The sequence below is a fragment of the Xiphophorus hellerii genome, chromosome 11 (genome assembly GCF_003331165.1).
Source record: "Xiphophorus hellerii strain 12219 chromosome 11, Xiphophorus_hellerii-4.1, whole genome shotgun sequence".
Classification (NCBI taxonomy): Eukaryota; Metazoa; Chordata; class Actinopteri; order Cyprinodontiformes; family Poeciliidae; genus Xiphophorus; species Xiphophorus hellerii.
Genome location: NC_045682.1, coordinates 25,934,797 through 25,951,818, shown reverse-complemented (window position 1 = coordinate 25,951,818; position 17,022 = coordinate 25,934,797). Strand labels below are relative to the sequence as shown.

The following is a 17,022-nucleotide window of genomic DNA, read 5'->3' as shown; positions in this document are numbered from 1 at the left end:
AGTAATCTGCATTGCAAATAAATGCAACATTATGAAAAAAAGAAGAAAGCATTTTACATTATAATGAGTCCAAGATTGAACAGAATATTGCAGTGTGATGTTAAGTGGTTGTGCAAATTAAACAATAATAATGACTTTGTTCAAAATGCAATATTAATTAAAAAAAAACAATTCTAACAAAACATGTTAAAATAAGGGTAAAAACAATGTTTTGAAATGAAACATAATTATGAAATACTACAAATAAATATTGACATGCCCATCTCCCATGTTAAATTTTGACTTAACTTATTATCTGAACATTTTCTTGTCTTGTATACAATTAATTCCAAAAGTATTCATACCCCTTATAATGTTAAATGTAAAATTATTCAATAAGAAGCTTATTTCAGATAGGGGGTAAGTGTCCTAATAAAGACAATTAAGCATTGAAAAGGAGTATTAATTTTTTTTAAATGAATAATTTATCAGTGTATCAACATTTTATTTAAAACAAATGTCTGTCTTAGTTCTCTTCACAAGTTTTCTCTCAGATTCAAGTCAGGACTCAACAGTTGGGACACTTCAAATTGTTAATATTCGCTCCAGTTTAAAAAAAAAACCTTTTTAAAAATATGTTCAAAATATTTGAAAATGACGAGGTTATTAAACATCTTGGGCTTAACTGTACTGTTTAGTGGTAGATTGAGGGTCAATGGAAAAGAAAGAAAAAATGAAACCTTGCCAACAGTTCTTTTGACAAACTGCCCTGGGAACTCTGTGCACATGTATGGGGCATCACCAGCTTTGAAAAATACAGTGGCGGATTTAATATTTGTAAAGGGTTGTTCAACTCCAGTCCTTGAAGATCATTTTGTCATGTTGATTAGGCAATTCATCCATTTGATTCAGGTGTTCCTCCCCATTTAAAGAACAAAAAGCCTTAAACCTGACCTGAGTAGCTAAACTATTCAGAGGTCTGTCCAGTCTGGTCTTCTGTGTCTAAAACTTTGCTCAGAATCAGCAGCAATAAAACAGTAGCTGACACAGAGTCTACTACCAAGAATAAATCATTCAACATCTATCTGAACATTGCTCCTGTAGAATGATTTACTCAAAAGAAAGACTGTAATATGACTGCTGAGTTGTAAACTTCTGGCCTTAGTGCTTGAAACTTCTTTATGATAGAAAATGTTTTGTTACAAGCCAACCTTTGACTCTAGGGCAATTTTCTTAAAAGCACTAGACATGAGCGAGGAAACTGAATTGTTCTTTTTTAAATTATCTGCTTCTGATCATTTTAGTATTTGCATTAAGTCTGAACTTTTAGTATTAGGAGCTGTTGAGTTGTCTTTTAAAGGTCACCTTAGTGATTTATTACAGACTGAATATGTTGTTGTCAGTCCAAGTGTTTGACTTCAAAACCTAATCTCTTCCCTTGCCAGCAACTATATCGCTCTCAGAAGACGTACAGAATTCATGCCAGCGCTTGACTGTCAAGTCACAACATGCACCAGAGCTTCAAAACTCTGAATGTTTCTGTGTTGCCTCCCAGTGCTTTAGGGAGACCAGACAGAAAATTGAGTCTGATAAACTCAAGCTACAGTAATGAAAGTGTGGAGACATCTGTCTGTCTCTGAGTCTTTGGGTTTCTATGGCTTTTTTAAAATTGACTTGCAAAAAACTCGAATTGCATCATTACACTCCTCAAAGTCATTCGGTTGAATGAGAGCATTTAAAACGGGATCAGTAGTCTTACTTCCATATGATTCAACAGACATCAGAGGATAAGTTTCTAAATAGTTTTGTGTAATATTCAAGATGAAATGTGACCCATTAACTGGACTTTGCAACTCAGGGTGTTATATAATGTTATAATGTTGTCTGAAATTTTATTCTGAGACCATACAAAGCATGACTGTTAAAAAAAAAAAAAAGACTGAATTGCTTCATCCCTCAAATAATGTGTCATAGTGGTCCATAGCCCTGACCCATGCGCCACATCTTATTGGAGTAGGGCAGTAATGCATTACAGGTAACCATACATATGTCAACAGAGAGCAGAGAGCTATGAATGTCAAATCAAATCTTCCTACTGACTGACCTGTGGAAAGCATACACTGCAAAAAGTCTGGGGAAAAGATAGGGGCTTTTGCTGGAATCTGATGCATTGTTGTTTTCTTTACTTCATATAAGTACAAGAGAAAGGTGGAGTGTGTTGAAGAGTCTTCTGAGGTTGTCTATTTTGCTTAGTCACAATAGCCTCCTGTCAACACATGGACGCACGCACTCCCTCCTCCTCTCTTTATCTCTCGATTGATTGCTCTAATCAGTGGGATGCAGTCAAGCTCTATGAGAGTGCCACGCTATTTTCCACTTTACTAACCCATGAAGGGTAGGAATACTCTCAATTTCAGCTCAACCAGGTCAGATGGAAAACAAGTCAGGTAAAAAAAAAGAAAGAGGAAAAAAGGCAGCATCTTCATTGAAAAAAAACAACTTCTCTTTAAAGAAACAGTGAGATGAATACTTTGAGTTTATGTGGGTTGCAGACAAAATTGACAATTATTTCATCTCAGTAGATTCAATTGAGTGTTACATATTTTCAGAAAGAATAAAATTATTTTTATTTTCTTGCATAAGAGGAGTTATGCTGAAGAGCAAACAGGTTCATCTGCTGGCAGAGAGAAAAGCTGGCAGGTAAGAAGTCAGGGTGAACAAGCTGCTTTACACAAATGCTCCATGTAGACCAGAAACCTTCAAGATCATTCAAATTTAGGCTTACGCCTGATGATGTTGGAACATACTAAAGACTCAAAATATGATCTTACTGGTGTGCCAGCAAAGGAATATAAAAAAACTAGAAAATGTGCATACAATGTGAACATTGTGTCCAACAGTTCCTTGCAGAGGTCTACAATCACTAAGTATGAAAATCATGGGGCAGACAATTTTACTAATGTATTTTTTTTTTCTATCAAAAACAACATTTCACCCTCACTGTTTTTGTAGCTATCACCGAACATATCTGATCATTCTGTTTAGCAAAAATGGTAGAGCTTATTTAACATTTGTTTTGTTTCCTGGCATGAACCCTGCTTTTAAGCAATATCCATGCATATTAATGGAGTTCAGATAGTTTAATATTAAGCTTTCCAATTCTTCCCAAAACCAGTGACAATGTGTTTTTGGGAGGTTTTTTCACTGGAACACGCAACTGTAAATAAATATCAGACCTAAGTGTTGAGGTGAAGACAAAAATTTGTCACCTCAAAGTACTCATTCTTCATCATTCAGTTCATATTGTGCAATCCGCACACACAAGTGGCAATGAAGGAATCTTACCGCATGATGGTCAAGTTCTCCTTTACTTTGCGCAGTTTCCCCACTTGAAAAGGCTTCAACACAGATTTTTTATCAACAGGATTCCACTCAAAGGACCAAGTATTTGTCTTCGTTTATCCTCCATCTATATATCAATGTCAGGGCACTGCTCTTACAGATGGTCCAGAAGCAGGTAAAAACCTTTAAGCAATTTCAAAAAAAGAAAAAATAAACATTACAGACCCGTATTTTTTGGGTGTACATAAATTAATTTTACACAGCCTGCAAAGAAAATACTGGGCAAACTACAAAAATAAACCACTGCGCATGAACCCACAAAGTGCTAAGTGAAGTGAACAAATTAACTAACTTAAGTTCTTTAACTTTAGACATTTCAAATTAATATTTACAAATGTTTACTTTTTGATATTAATCATGAATGTTTATCTATAAATATTGTCAAGTTATTTTACCCAGTTAAATTACCCATATGTTTAACAAATTAGTAGTCAAATCGAAATCCAGCAGTTAAAAAACAAAACCCAACAATCTTTCCAACCACCCAAATCAGCCATTAATATCCTAGATTTCACAACTACAATATAATTAAGATCTGATATGACAACACAGGTGTTAACGAGTCGGTGGCTAGGCTAAAGCTAAAGCAGAATGTAAGCAGTCAAGCTTAGTGATCCCACAATAATAATACAGTTTCTGCCTTACCGACTGACTCTCTGCTTGTTTGTAGGTGAATCACACCAGCAGATCAATGTTGAAAGGTGACACCAAACTCCCGTTTTTTTTTTTTTTTGCTTTGTGTTGCCTTGCCTGCCGCTTCTAATTTTTCCGTCATTGTCCGTCCCTCTTTATGGTCCGAGTATAACAACGACTGTTCCGCCATGTTTTCTTATGGCTGTCAATTCTTCAGCTACCGCAAGTCTTTTCTTTATTTCTTGTTCCTTTTTTCTTTTCACTTTTCTTCTCTTCCTCTTCTTCTGATTTGACTTCACAATGATTCTGTTTGATATTTGGTTGTTTTTAAAGTGTTTTCAGGTTTTGCATTTTGATGCCTTCAAAGATTTTTTTGTTCAGTCTTTGGCATATTTAGCAAATATGTATCCAAATTGCATCTGGCTTATCTATGTGGATAGCTCCAGATTACAGGTTTTTCTTTCTAGATTGGCACAATCACAGTTCAAGTTGACATTGACCTTGCTTGACAGAAATAGTGATATTTCAACAGTTCCCAGATTATGATCAACTTGATCACTTGATTTGATGACTTCCAGGACAATGATCCCCAAATCACACCTAATTATTTTTTTAAAATGGATAAAACAGGCTAACATTGCAATGATCCAGGAAATTATGAGGACTGTGCTTAAAACCAGACAGTTTAAATTAACTCTACTAATTATGCCAAGAAGACAGGTGAAACGTTCTGCTGGAATTATTAAGCAAGAATATGATGGACTGTCATCATAGCTTAAGGGAAGCTCTTAAATTTTCTTACATATTCAGTGGCTAAATTTACTTGACAAAGGAAAGGCTTAAATGAAATACAGTGAAATGAGAAATAAGATTCTGCAGAAAATGAAACACCTGTCTTCAGATTGTGTGTTGCTGGAGACAATGAAGGAGAGTCAGACAACTATGTTTTATTCATGTTCATCTGACTGTTGCTGAATGCCTGTTTTTACCTTGTGCTCTCCACACGAAGTAGTGGTTGCAGTTTTTGTGCATTCGTGTCGACAGAAAGGACAGGGAGTGGAACAACAGTGTGACAGGGACAGACAGAGCAGGAGAGGGTGATGGAGATGCAATCAGAAAAAAACTCCAGTGAGATGACATAAAAGGCCAAAGGGACAAGAGGAAATAAGAGATAAACAATTGAGAGAAAGAGTACCAAGAGAAGAAAAGAGAAATGAAAAAAAGAAGCTCAGACAAAAAGTGTGAGTCACATAGTGAGAGTAAAAAACTTTAAGGAAAGAGTGAAGAATGAAAGTGAAAGAAAAATCAGTGTGGGGATGTGGGTGTGTGTGTGTGTGTGTGTGTGTGGGTGTGGGTGTGTGTGTGTGTGTGTGTGTGTGTGTGTGTGTGTGTGTGTGTGTGTGTGTGTGTGTGAGAGAGAGGAGTGGGGGCAAGATTATGGAGGTGATATCAGACTGTCCATCAGTGTCACAGAGCTTGTGTCCTCTGTAAGTCATTTCATTCATCAGCCTGGAAGCTCAGATTGTGTCTGGATGTCCTGTTTACTTATTCTACATCATAGCAGCGTGTTATATGTGTGTGTGTTATATCTGCTTTCAGAATAGACCTCTGTTGAATCAACTCTGAATATTGATGTAAAAATACCGGCACACAATTTTACATCCTGGACCACATGGTAAAACATCAGCAACAAATGGATGTAATATCACTTCAAAACACACTGGCTTACAGAAAACTATAGTACATTTACTCTGTAATATTCAAATTTGAGTAATTTACTATCATTTCATCATTAACTTACTTCCTACTGTTTTAAACTTTAGTTTTTGTAAAAGCTCAATATTGAAAACATACATCTAGTCATTACTTTGTAAAAACAATTGTATTCATGTATACTAATGTAATACATGATCCTAAAGAGCTTTGGGCACTAACGTTATCATTTTTGTATGCAGCAGAGGAAAACGCTTCACTGAATTATGTTTAATCAGCGCATTCCTTTCTCCTTCACTGCTGAGCATATACTTGAGACCAAAAAGAACCACTTAGCAAAAACTCATCTGTGTTTAAATGAGGGTTGTCATCCATCAAGCAACCCTGTGCTCTTATACTGTCAGTGTGGACAATGTGTGGTGGCTGATTGACAGGAAACAGTGCATTATGTTTAAAAGTGACACTAATGTACTGGTGTTGGTTAACTGACTGACTAATACTATAAATAAATAATAAATCTACAGCAGATCAAGAAAATAATAGTATAAGCGTTAACTGGCAATGTGCAGAAAATAAATTAAATATGCAAAATTTTTTAAAAATTGGTAAAAATGCTTTATTTTCATATATGATCATAAATATACTACTTCATTGAGCTTTATTGATTTCTGTTATATGCGCTCAGAGGTTTGTCCACCTTTATTGTAGTGCTACTCCTGACATGTTATTGGCTTGTTTTCCAGATTAAATTTGAAGCATCGCCCATCAAACAGCAAATCAAAGGATTTTATGTATTACGCATCAGAAGCTTTAGATCCCACAGTGTTTTCTTGTGGACAGATGGCATCGACTGATATAGCTCATGTGATAAAGCTATATCAGTTAATAAAGCTCTGAGAAGCGATAAAGCTCGCTTCTCGAGAACTCAAATTCCTATTCTGTATTATTTTCTTTTTTCTTTTTCTTGAACTTCTTTGACTGTTTGCTTTTTGTGTCATGGGAAAGAACATCCATCCTCTCCTCTCCCCACTCTCCTGTTTTTTTTTTTTTCTTTTTTTGTTTTAACTGGCATTTGGTCAGTTGTGACACAGTGATATAAAACTCTGCACTGTGCTAGAAATCAGTGATTGCTACAATTTTCTAGCCCTGCTTTGGGAGATAATCTGGTGCAACCACTAGCTGCAAGCTTCAAATTAGGTTTTCAACTCTACATAATTCTCCCAGGGGAATGTACTCATTTGCTGTTTTGCATGAGTGTATGCATATATTCTTGGAGCTCAGAAGTAAAAGGTGCATTTCATTTAAACACTTCGAATGAACATGCATTTATCAAAACGCTGTGTGGGTTGTCAGAGAACTGCTCACCAACAGTGAAGGCCTACTGTAAGAGGGTTTTTCATATGCTTCCAAATGCATGCCACTCAAGCATGTGATTATGACAACTGGTGCTCATGACAATGCTCATTTGTTTATGCTAAAACAAGAGCAAAGGCAAGGAAGTAGAAGTAGGCACTACTGGAGACATTTAGATTATCTTCCATTTCTTTATTTCTAGTGAGGAAAACAATTAATCCAACTGGCCTCATTTTGCCAAATAGTCAAGATGTGTCTGATGCGCCTCTCATACATTTTCTCATCTATGCCTTTCTCAAGTATAATGTTCCCAGCATTTCCATCAGTCATCAAGGTCCATTAAAGAGCCGTTCATCTGAGAGGCCACTCTATGACATTAGGCGAATAATGCATCATTTCGGCCTGATGGGAGCTGGTGGGGGTAAATTAGTGGCACTGATTGAGAACCCTGGTTTACATTGATTACCTCTAAGCCGTTGGAGCGTGGAAAGACATTTTGTAAACCTTGCCTGCTATTTCATATTGAGCATGTGCAAAATATTGTGAAAGAGAGAGAGAAAAAAAGACCAACCAAGCAGTAATAAAGACAAATTAAAGCAGCGTTCATTTCACTACTGCTTGAGATTGAAAAACTGTTGCCTAGGATACTGTGAATTTAAACAGAGGAGGGGGGGAGAAGCAAAATGGGCTGAGAATGAGAAGGAGTCAAAGAGAGATAGACAGAAACGGCAGGACGTGTCGTTTAGCTTTGTGCCTCTTATCGATTCCACCCTGTCATCACTGAGGAGACCACTTAGCCATTAGAAGATTAGGCTTGTAGTAGGCCTATATCTCACAAGGACAGCCAAGTTGATGATGATGAAGTAGTTCATGGAGAGCCTTCAAAATGTAGCGATATATTACAAATTCATACAACAGAAAGAGCAGCAAAACAGAGATATGTTTTCTTGCTACAGGGATGTAAATCTCACACAATATAACTCTTTAAGGACATGCAAATAAGTTCACTAATAACTTCAACATTCATGCTATATTTTCGTTTTCTTACAAAATGTTTGTAAAAACGGAAAAAGACTGTGGAAGGTGTTTTTTTTATTGCAGTGGTAATCCCGTTTCCTTATTTAAGATCCTTCTGTCCATACACTTGCCGAGCCTTGCAAAAGTGTTCATACACTTTTACTTGTTTCATCTATTGTCACATTACAACCTTTAGCTTTTTGCTATGTGATACACCAGGATGAATGGTACACACTGTGAAAGAGGAAACAACTGAAGAAGAAATTGACATTTATCTAAAAAAAGACATTTTTAATGTTATGTAAAAGTTCACTTTTAAACAACATTAGCCAGTGTGTGATGACTGGAGGTGGCAGCAATACTGAGATAAAGTGGTAGATTTACAAGAAATGTTACAGAAACATAATCAAGAAAAAAATAGAGGATGAATATGTGTGCATTTCCAATCTAAATTTAGATCTGTATGTTTTAGTTTTAAGTTTATTTATGTTTTGGTTATTTTTTAACTTTTTCATACACTCTCATTTGACCAGGGCACCTTCCCCTGCATGACTGTCCCTACATGGGTTGCGGTAAACTTTAAACAGGAAGCCTTATGACTGTCTTTCAACAATGGCTTTTCTCTTACCACTCTTCCATGAAAGTCAGATCCTATGAATGATACTGTAGTTGTCCTATCGACAGATCCTCACATCTGAGCTGTTCATCTTTGTAGCTCCTCCAGAGTTGCAGTGGCGTTTTGGCTGCATCCCAGGTTAATGTTCTCCTTGTCATTTTTATTATTATTCCCAAATTGCTGAGGGCTTTACAGTTATTATTAGTGTGCCAGTAAATTTCAAGGTTGTAAAAGTAAAGGGGCTTAATACAGATACAGGTCACCTTTCTTAGACCTTTGATGTATGAATTCAGAAAATCGTGTGTGACTTACCATTAATACATCTATTACATTCATTGGATTGCTTTATCAGAATGTATGACAACTTGCAGTGAGTCATTTCTAAATCTTTTTAAAACTGCTTCAAATTGTTCCCAGGAAGACATTTCTTTTAATTTTAAAGCAGGATGTAGGTTTCCTGTCGGCGTGTACATGTGTCTGCAAGTCCAAAAGAATAAACTGCACATTGTCATGGTTGTTTTGTATAGAAAATAAAAAAAAAAACATTTGGATATGCATATGCACACGGGGCAATGTCAGAAGGCTGTGGAAGAGGTAAATGTAAGGTGTCAGAAGACAGCCTGCCTCAAGTATATTCAAGTAGATACATGTGTGTTTATGCATGAATAACTAAAAGCACATCAAATAGAGACCTACATGCACTCTAGAACTTTGAAAAAAGGCAAGTGTCTTAATGACACTTAGCCTTACACCGACTCTTCAGACCAAGTGAAAGTCTGACTATGCCAAAAGCTGTTAAAAGTTAATGACCCAGCAAACATTGAAATTCATTCACATGATGCAAGCCCATGAATCAACTAACTTCAAAAACAGCAGCAAAACTCTCTGAACACTTTGGCTGAGATTCACTCCTCTAGCTTTTACGGCACAGAAATTTAAAGTGACATTCTCTTATTTTTTTTACTTATAATCTGCCCAAGGTTTCTTTTGCCAAACGGATGGTCTTTAGTGGACACATTAGCAATGACACATCACTTTACTGCCACTTAGACATTTGTACTCTGTGATAGGGTTCTCTTGCTACTCCTGTCTTTATGTATGAATGTGTATGGAGAGAGATAAACATGCGATATTCCTGTCTCTCTGTGTTTGGTTGCTGTGTCCTACTTCCTCCACCTACCAGTCATACAGAGTCCCTAATGAGGCCCCTGGGAAGCTGTCAAGAGCTTGTGCTTCTCCCAAACAGCTCTGCTTCCAAGTCGATTTCAAAGCTTTTGCCTTTAAGGCTGCACAGCCTATGAACTGCCAGGTTTGGTAACCAGCCGTCCAATTTTGTCACCATTCTTACAAATGCTAACAGCAGCAGATTTGGCATGGCTGCCAGGATATTTGAAATAACGCTGTAGATCCATTTGTTCACACGTGTTTGCACAAACTGACAAACTTCCCTGACAAACAAGCCGACACGCACCCATCTGGTTACAAGCCTTTGCTTTATGTGAGCTGATTTAATTTAGTCTCTCCTCTCACCAGTTTCTCTGTCTCATCATGAGTGCTCTTGGAGAGATTCAGTGATTACTTAAAACAAAGCGGTCCCATAAAAAGTGAAGATATTGCTTCACACTCAACAAATACATGCAATTCAGCAATACAATGAGCGCCTAGATGGAGAGAGCACAAACATGCAGAGATTTACAGCAATGAAGAATGCCACCTTCCCTGAAGGAAAAGTCAGATTCTTTCCAGTTCACCGACCATGCTTTTCTTCCATATCCCACTTTGAGCTGTTTTCCTGAAATCTTCCCTACTGAGAATACTTCAGGTGAAATGGGACAATAGCAATGAAACATTCTTCACCGCTAATATTCAGACTCATGCTTGTAACATAGAGAAAATACTTAAAGTGAACTGTAAAGAGGAAAAATAACTCTCAGCTTCTTTTGTTTCAAGAGAAAGCTCATGGACATGAGATCCCATAAATTGTGATTTTATTTGCAGAATAGCATCAATGAAATTTGTTACCTTGGTCATACAGGTTCTTCTTTTCTTTCCGTCTTTATATTACCATGAGAATGCTTCTCTTGTAAATTATTACAGCCTTAAAGCCCATTTTTCATTGTCCAGTCTTACTCTAAACAATAATGTCTGGTTTGGTACCATCCAAGTAGGGAACATCTAAATTGCAGTATGTTCTTTACTATTATGGGGTGAATATGGGCAGGAATGTGGGCAGCCATGAGCTGTGGTCGACAATCCAATGATGCTGTTTGCGACACTCAGTAGCGACAACCTCGAGGTTGTGGTTTTGATGGACTCATATAAACTCAGAAATGTGTTTCTGCCTTAATGACAAACAGCCAGAAATGTCACATAGTTCAGATTAAAGGCTAAAATGATGTTACATCTCATCCTCCATTTAGGTGTTATTATGGTTTATTTAATTTTGTCTTATGAAAAGTCATTGCTGGCCCAAATAAAATTAAAACAATTTAGATTAGCTGATTTGTTTGCTATACGTAAAATAAATTTATATTGTGACACTTTATTTCTTAAACATGTTCAACCTTTGAATTTTGGTAAATCAGTGAAATGATGTAAACCATTTGAAACACAAACTTTATTGAAAAGAAAAATCAAAACAAAGAATAAAATGCACATCACAGCAAACTGATGTTATGCAATTCTGGTGTTTCCCTCTGGCTGGTGAAAAATCTGTAACAGAACATTGACTAAAGCAACATCTTTTCTCACTTCTTCATTCTTCGGAGAGACGTTTTGCATGCAGGACTGCAAAATCACAATCATTCCAAAACTTGAAGCATGTGCTCCTGCTCACAATTATTCTTCTTGACACTGAGCACTTCTCTCATAGCAGACCTATCAAACCTTTAAGTCCTCTAAAAACCTGTAATGCAGAAGAGTTCATATTTGTTATGCTTGCTTCGTCATTGATGGATGTGTTGCAACTGACATCAAAATCTGCCAACTGAATCAATTATGTATTGTATCTGGAATATGTCAGTAATGATTGTTTATGATAATTTAACTCTCCAAACAGTCACTTCATCCACATACACACCAACCACAAGATGGACAACACAACTGCTGCATAATCACTTGATAACTTTGTTTGCACAGTCCACAGACTGAATTATTTAAATACAATTGTTCTTGCATGAAAGAGATTGACCATTTTCTTACTCCAGTATGTAAAAAATATATCTTGAAAATATTTTAGGGAAATAAGATGAAAGACTCTTATACAAGTTTAAATCTTTCATTTTAGATATTTCCACAAAGTTAAATAAATTTATTCACTAAGATTTTCTGTAGCATCTTGGCACACAAGTTGTGCGATTTAATTGACTCAACACTGTGGTGTCATTGCTGATAAAAAACAGCCAGTGTTCTGGGATGTTCCTCTAGCAGAGTGCCTAACCTCCTGGGATTCATAGTAAACAGAGACAGCTGCAATCAGTGGCACGCCTGCACAGTCTGGTACCATCAGCATGTTTCATTATGTTTGCAAGAGTGCTCAGTCCTGAGCAGCCACATTTTTAAACTTATGTTTCTCATTTATTTGTATTTTTTAGGGTCAGGCCCCAGTGAAATATGCAAAAAAAAAAAAAAATGTATTCAAAAACTTAAAATCCATTCAACATTTACAATGATGTTTTTCAATCTGTGAAGGCCAGGTAGCAATGTTTTGCAAAATTCCACATACATTTGCAATAGGCCTTTAAACCTAATGAAACCTTGTTTACTATTCACAATATGTATTGCATGCAAACATTTAGTCCTATATTTTGTGTGTGAAACCAAACCACTTCATTTGTACTTTTGTATTGACTAGGCAGTTTCTCTGAAGATGCAGTTTTAAATATAGACCTTCATGTTTTGGAAGCAAAATAGCACCATCAAATTTTGGACCTCATCACTTCTGTCCAGAATTAATTGCAGCTGAATATACTTGTATGCAAAGTCAATTAGTGACCACTTTTTTATTTCCAAGGTCATTTGGCCCAGTTCTGAAACAGTTTAATCAAAATTGGTCATGTGACACTGATGTAGCACCAGACTGAGTTTTAAACTGAAGCAATGCAGGTGGCATGGTAGTTTTGCATGGTGTTGAAAATATAGGAAAAATACAATATTGGCTAGATACTGATTATAAATGTCATGCCCAATTTTTCCTGCAGTTTGGAATATAAACTGGAGGTGGACAAAAAAAAGTCAAACTATATAGAAGTTAAGTAATCCACAGTTTAATATTACCAATGTAGCATGATTTAATGTGGCACAGGATAAAGCTTAATGGTCTACAAATCCATTTAGAAGAATTTGCACCCATAGAAAATCTCATCAGTTTTTGGCGGCGTCGCTAGACACGTTGTGGGCGGCGTCGCTAGACACGTTGTGGGCGGCGTCGCTAGACACGTTGTGGGCGGCGTCGCTAGACACGTTGTGGGCGGCGTCGCTAGACACGTTGTGGGCGGCGTCGCTAGACACGTTGTGGGCGGCGTCGCTAGACACGTTGTGGGCGGCGTCGCTAGACACGTTGTGGGCGGCGTCGCTAGACACGTTGTGGGCGGCGTCGCTAGACACGTTGTGGGCGGCGTCGCTAGACACGTTGTGGGCGGCGTCGCTTGACACGTTGTGGGCGGCGTCGCTTGACACGTTGTGGGCGGCGTCGCTTGACACGTTGTGGGCGGCGTCGCTTGACACGTTGTGGGCGGCGTCGCTTGACACGTTGTGGGCGGCGTCGCTTGACACGTTGTGGGCGGCGTCGCTTGACACGTTGTGGGCGGCGTCGCTTGACACGTTGTGGGCTGGGCGGCGTCGCTTGACACGTTGTGGGCGGCGTCGCTTGACACGTTGTGGGCGGCGTCGCTTGACACGTTGTGGGCGGCGTCGCTTGACACGTTGTGGGCGGCGTCGCTTGACACGTTGTGGGCGGCGTCGCTTGACACGTTGTGGGCGGCGTCGCTTGACACGTTGTGGGCGGCGTCGCTTGACACGTTGTGGGCGGCGTCGCTTGACACGTTGTGGGCGGCGTCGCTTGACACGTTGTGGGCGGCGTCGCTTGACACGTTGTGGGCGGCGTCGCTTGACACGTTGTGGGCGGCGTCGCTTGACACGTTGTGGGCGGCGTCGCTTGACACGTTGTGGGCGGCGTCGCTTGACACGTTGTGGGCGGCGTCGCTTGACACGTTGTGGGCGGCGTCGCTTGACACGTTGTGGGCGGCGTCGCTTGACACGTTGTGGGCGGCGTCGCTTGACACGTTGTGGGCGGCGTCGCTTGACACGTTGTGGGCGGCGTCGCTTGACACGTTGTGGGCGGCGTCGCTTGACACGTTGTGGGCGGCGTCGCTTGACACGTTGTGGGCGGCGTCGCTTGACACGTTGTGGGCGGCGTCGCTTGACACGTTGTGGGCGGCGTCGCTTGACACGTTGTGGGCGGCGTCGCTTGACACGTTGTGGGCGGCGTCGCTTGACACGTTGTGGGCGGCGTCGCTTGACACGTTGTGGGCGGCGTCGCTTGACACGTTGTGGGCGGCGTCGCTTGACACGTTGTGGGCGGCGTCGCTTGACACGTTGTGGGCGGCGTCGCTTGACACGTTGTGGGCGGCGTCGCTTGACACGTTGTGGGCGGCGTCGCTTGACACGTTGTGGGCGGCGTCGCTTGACACGTTGTGGGCGGCGTCGCTTGACACGTTGTGGGCGGCGTCGCTTGACACGTTGTGGGCGGCGTCGCTTGACACGTTGTGGGCGGCGTCGCTTGACACGTTGTGGGCGGCGTCGCTTGACACGTTGTGGGCGGCGTCGCTTGACACGTTTGTGGCGGCGTCGCTTGACACGTTGTGGGCGGGTCGCTTGAACACGTTGTGGGCGGCATCTAATCAAAGCCACTGCATCAATTTCCATTTGCACTGATTGATTTAATTTGCATACATGCAGTACTCTCTCTCCCCCTTTTCTTTACTTTAGTAGCCTAGGTTGCCACTCTCCCACCATAACCTTTAGGTCCATTTAAAAAAACATTTCAGACCTTACCTTCTTTAGCTTGATGCTTCAACATAAAAGTCATTGTTAGTTGAATGACAGTGCTCCTCTTCAGAGAAATAGAATTTTCTGACAATTCTGCAAATAAGAGCACATTGTTATTTTCCTGACACTTTTAAAAGATGGCTTCACTTGTCAACTTACCGTCTTGAATCTTTTGCACACCATCTCTAGCGAGCAGCCAACTTGATCCTATGGACAAGATTTAGTTATGTTGTACATTTGAAATGGTTGTTCAGATCTCATTAAGGTGGACATATCATGCTTTTAAATCCTTTTATACATCATTCACTTTGCTATAAAATGTAGAACTCAGATACTTTGGTCTCAATTCCTTTGTTTTTCTTAACTCCTAATTTACCCATTCTGAGCAGAAACCGAAGGCCATGGTGTATATTATTCATGTCTCAACACAGCTTTGCTGTCAGTTTAGCTTCATTTAGAGCCAACGGCGTTGCTGTGTCCCCCCCAGTCTCAGAAACAAAGAGGAACTGACCTCTTCATAGAAAGTATTTTTGAAAATTCCTCAATACAGAGGCAGTGGTTCGCAAGTGTGCCAAAACAAATTCAACCTATGTGGCTACACTCCCTGGGGGCAGAGAGTACAGCAGAATGAGCCTTTTGACTTGTCTGCATGCAACTTCAGCACAACTGAAGTTGGATTTAGTCATTTACCATTCAACCTTTTAGAAGTTGCACAGCAAATGCAGTGGCATCATAGAAACGTCACAGTGAACAGAGAGATATTGACTGAAATCTTACCCAAAATAAGATGCTACACAATGCCAGGAGATAAGTTAAAAAACAAAAAAAGGCTAAAAAGGTGGATTTAGCATGATATGTGTTCTTAAAAAATGGTCTGGATGTTTTTTAAAGCACCAGTAAGCCACATTGCACTACAACAATTACATACAAACCTTGAAAAGAGAAACAGAGAGCATACAAACCTTTGTGAAGGCACACAGCCACCACACAAGTGAACAGGATTCCAACACAACCCATGGCTCCTGTTGCTACCTGAAAATGCAATCACTATCTGATGCTTAAAAACCTTTTCATGTGTAGGTGGCACAGCTGAAGTTGATCAACTGTAATTGGGTTTCTCTCCTGAAAATTCTTTGTTCTCAATGAGAGCAAGGATTTCCTGTCACAGTCATGTTATGTAACTTGAGCTCACATGAGAACATTTGCATAAACAAGCACAAATTCAACTACATTTTAAAAAATGGGTTTAGGGTCTGAAGCTACTTGTATTTTACATAACTGTCTACATATAATAAACTGAGATGAAGATTAATGATACACTTAATCTAGAACAATTTTTATTTATTATTTCTTAAAAAAAACATTTTTCCTATTATTTTTCCAGGCCTTGAAATTAGATCACTCTGAATGTTTTTTACACCATGGACAGAAACATCTCATTTAGTTTTCTTAAAATTATTTTTTTAAGCTTCTTATTTCATCCTGCATTTTTGAAATTTTCACTTCAATGAGACAAATTGAGTCGTCATTTTGAATAATTTGTCAAACAGCAAATTTATGTAATGTGTTCCAAACCTTAAGTATAAGAAATTACCTTTTCTGTTGTCATTCATATCACCAGATTTTGCAAACTATTCGCATTATCAAGCTTGAGGCACCAAAGTGAAAAAGGTTGCAGTGTTTGTGAACCTTGTTGACCAATAAGATATTTTCTTCTGGGTGCTGTGGTGGCGCAGGGATAGTGCACAACTCACCTAAGGAACATGTTGCAGGTTCGATTACCAGCCTGATGACCTTTGCTACATGTCTTCCCGCTCTTTCATTACCCACTTTTCTGTCTAACTATTCTCAAATAATAAAAAAAACCCTTTAAAAAGATATTTTCTCCTCTGGAATCCTAACTGTGTTTTTGGGGTTTAAATTTTAGTAATTCTGTTTATTTTATATTCTTTTGTTAAAAGATGTTCATCACTGGATTGGATGTTTAACAGAGCTTGCGTTGATAAATTCTGGAATGTGTTTATAATTTTTATTTAGATTCTGACAAAATTTAAAACATAGATTTTTGAATCCTGAATATACTGCAACAAATATGTACATGCTGATTTTTGCTGATTTTAACTATAAATAGATTGAAGAGCATGGCTTGACAATCTGAGTGGCATTTTGCCAGAATTGATTGTTTGATCTCAAAGAAAACCTTTTACCAAGTGTTTATGTTTCTGTGACAGTTGGTGAATTTGCATAGTAAATGTGCAATT

General features: G+C 38.9%; 1 protein-coding gene and 1 long non-coding RNA gene across 3 annotated transcripts in view; one reads left to right on the top strand and one right to left on the bottom strand.

Annotated features, from left to right (window-relative positions):
- The window catches only part of kctd16b (potassium channel tetramerization domain containing 16b), an 84,395-nt gene that overhangs the window by 54,634 nt on the left and 12,739 nt on the right, over window positions 1–17,022 (top strand). The gene's annotated exons all lie outside the window — the stretch shown is intronic.
- LOC116728744 (uncharacterized) lies at window positions 14,825–15,895 on the bottom strand. The gene is made up of 3 exons (XR_004341021.1): window positions 15,724–15,895; window positions 14,921–14,968; window positions 14,825–14,854 (listed from the first exon to the last, which is right to left on the bottom strand). It is a non-coding gene; the product is annotated as an uncharacterized LOC116728744 (long non-coding RNA).